The sequence below is a fragment of the Thalassophryne amazonica genome, chromosome 10, assembly GCF_902500255.1.
Source record: "Thalassophryne amazonica chromosome 10, fThaAma1.1, whole genome shotgun sequence".
Classification (NCBI taxonomy): Eukaryota; Metazoa; Chordata; class Actinopteri; order Batrachoidiformes; family Batrachoididae; genus Thalassophryne; species Thalassophryne amazonica.
The window spans coordinates 81,871,663-81,875,275 of NC_047112.1; the positions used below are offsets into that span (position 1 = coordinate 81,871,663).

Below are 3,613 nucleotides of genomic sequence, written 5' to 3' on the forward strand. Positions count from 1 at the left end.
ACAAATCTCTCCCCCTGATCTCCGCTCAGATTTGAACACGCACAAAACTTTCTGATGAACTCCTTGGACATCACCTGACATGGAATTCATTTTGTGGCTTATAACAATGATTCATAAAATGAATTTTATTCATAAAAATCATGGCACTCAGCCCTGATCATTGCGCACCCATCCAAACTCATGTCACTTTGGTCATTTGTCAGTGGGCGATCTGCTGTTGCATTGGTGAAAAAGCTCGAGTCAGGCAGTCATGGGGTGGTTTGTGAAGTGTTTTGCATTGCCTGTATGGTATTTGTGCATCTTCCAGACTTGGTGACTCTCCTGCGGAAATCAGGTGCAGCTTCATACTTCACTGCGATCATTGCAATCATGGCGATTTGAAAGAGGATACCAAGCAGGCCGTGTGACGTCCTGGTGGCAGCTGAGCGCCTCTTTGGCATTATGCAGCATTCAATGCAATTTCATGACAGCACAAGGGCAGCTGGACAGACCCCGTCCCTGTGTAAAGGGGTTTAGAGTGCTAAGCTACCCATTGGTCCCATTGAAATATGGTGTGAGAAGAATCATAATCTCTGTAGATATACATGTGATTTCTTAGTTTTTTATTTTTAATAAATTTGCAAAAATAAAAAAAAAAATACCTTTTTCCTGTCATTATGGGGTTTTGTCAGTCAAACTTTGAGGGAAAACATGAATTTACTCCATTTTGGAATAAGGCTGTAGCATAACAAAATGTGGAAAAGTGAATACTTTCCGGGTGCACTGTACTCATGCCTTCAACATTCCTTCTGGGTGTGTTCCCACTGTCAAACCCTATCATTATCTCTGACATTTAAATTAGCCACGCTGAAGTGTTCTTTAGAAAAAGACGTTTATTGAAGTATGAAAATTTAATGTAAAAAACAAAACAAAAACAAATGCATATAATAGCACCACTACCACATTTCATGGAGATAATACAACACTCATCCCAGTGGTATTTTATCAAAAGTGCAAGTTTAATCTTGCAGCGTCAACACAAGACATAACGTAAATATTTTCCAACCCTTCAGCATTTGATTGTGTAGTATCGAATTAACCAGTTTAACCATTTATGACCATGGCATGCATGAATATGCTGTATGTACATGTACAAAAATGCAGTGTATGCATACGATGTACCTTAACACAATGAAATAACAACAAAAACCCTAAAATGAGATAATTTTTTTTAAGTTGACAACAAACATTCAAGATAATATAGCATCTTAACCAAATGTGAACAGTCACTGAAAATAGACAATATTTTGATTGAGCTGAATCATAGTTTTAAAAAAGTTTCATCTGTAGTTTTTTTTTCTATAAAGATAAACCTTAATTTTACTAGGGGGTGGTACTATTTGCAAAATTAAAGATTGTGGTGTATTACCCCCTTAAAAATATGGGGACAGATCTTCTGAACATGAAAGTATTAAGTTGTGACAAATTTATCCAACCTAACCCCCATGTACATACCTTGTGAATGTGAGTACCCTCAAAAAATGCCAAAAATATGATTTTTTTCCTTTTTGCGGATATTTTCAGTACAGAAAACTATTGAAAAGTGTGGTTATAACTTTAAATATAAGTTGTATGCACAGATTCATTTTCATTTTCAGCACAATTTGCAGAATTGAAACCCAGGCATAAACAGTAATAATAGTTTATCAATAATATAATTTCCCTATTTCAGATCTTGAACATTTTTTTTAATAATATTTATTTCATTCATTTAAAAGAAAAACAGAAAAGCAAAAAACAAAAGCACCACAATACCAGAATGAAAAGGAGCAGAAAGAAGAACAAGTCTTATGATTTCTGCCCCTTTTAACAATACAATCTTTCAATATACAGCATCATAGTCAACATTATTTAACAGATTGCATTTCTTTAACTTGTCACATACCACTGACCCATTTCATAATTATGACCATTAATTAATAGATTACATCACTGACAGGTTACATTTAAACTTAAGACACTCCAAACATTATTAACAGTTTACTTTTTTTTTTTTGACTTTCTTGCAGCCCACTGACTTACTTCATAGTTTCATACTTACTTAATACATCTAATTTAATGTTTTTTAAATAATTTAAGTGACCTTAATTCTTTAATTTCTTTATTAAGATTGTTCCATAATTTGACACCATTTACTGCAATACTCCTTTCCTTTACTTTGGTTCTAAATCTTGGTTTTTTAAAGACTTCTATTCCTTTCAATTTATAACTACTTACTCTTTTTTCAAACATATTTTGAATGTTTGTTGGTAAAGTATTTTTATTAACTTGGTACATCGTTTGTAATATTTTCAAATCGACTAAATCATGAAATTTAAGTACCCTATACTTAATAAACAATGGATTAGATGGATCTCTAAAACCACTGTTGCTAATCACTTTTAAAGCTCTTTTCTGCAAAATAAATAAAGGTTGTATATAGGTTGTATATGTTGATCCCCAGATTTCTACACAGTAAGTTAAATATGGGACAATCAATGAATTGTACAATGTTAATAAACCATAACTATTTAATGAATATTTTACTTTATGCAAAACAGCAATGGCTTTCGCTATTTTTCCTTTATGTAATTTATGTGTGACTTCCATGTAAGATCTTCATCAATCATGACTCCTAAAAATTTCATTTCTTTTACCCTTTGTATATCCATTCCATCTATTTGTAATGACACATTATTTTTTTTCGCTCTATCATTAAACAATATGAAATTTGTCTTATTAATATTTAGTGACAATCTGTTTATATCAAACCAATGTTTAACTTTTTCCAACTCTGTATTTATCACTTGTGCTACTTCCTGTATATCTTATCCAGAGTAAAACAGCGTTGTATCATCAGCAAATAAAATGCTGCCAAGCACATTGGATACATTCACAAAATCAATGATATACAAAATAAACAGTTTGGGTCCAAGTACCGATCCTTGTGGTACTCCATAAATAATGTTACACAATTCTGATTTGGTATTATTTATCTGAACAAACTGTTTTCTATTTTCTAAGTAGCTTTTTACCCATTGATGTGCAACACCTCATTCCATATTGTTGTAACTTGTGGAGCAATCTTGAGTGGTCTATAACATCAAAAGCCTTTTTCAGGTCAATAAAAATACTTACAAAATAATCCTTATTATCTATTGTTGTTGATATTTTCTCTATTAGTTCCATAATTGCCATAGCTGTCGAATGTTTTGTTCTGAATCCATACTGAGCATTATTTAAAATATGATGTTTCTCAATAAATTTATCCAATCTTGTTACAAAAACTTTTTCCATAATTTTAGAAAACTGTGGAAGCAATGATACTGGCCTGTAATTAGAAAAATTATGTTTGTCTCCATTTTTATATAATGGGACTACCTTAGCAATTTTCATTTCATCTGGAAAAACCCCAGTTGACAGAGACAGATTACAAATATAAGTAAATGGTTCAATAACAATTTCTATTATACTTTTTACAGTCATCATGTCTAAATCTTCATGGTCAGTTGATCTTTTGCTTACACAGTTTTTTACAATATTTCTTATTTCATCTTTTTCCACATTGTCCAGGAAAATACTATTGACCGTATTT

General features: G+C 31.9%; 1 long non-coding RNA gene across 1 annotated transcript; it reads left to right on the forward strand.

Annotated features, from left to right (window-relative positions):
- The first annotated feature begins 276 nt into the window (after positions 1-276).
- On the forward strand, positions 277-2,401 carry LOC117519055. The gene is made up of 3 exons (XR_004563153.1): positions 277-517; positions 1,820-1,824; positions 2,388-2,401. It is a non-coding gene; the product is annotated as an uncharacterized LOC117519055 (long non-coding RNA).
- The last annotated feature ends 1,212 nt before the right edge of the window (positions 2,402-3,613 follow it).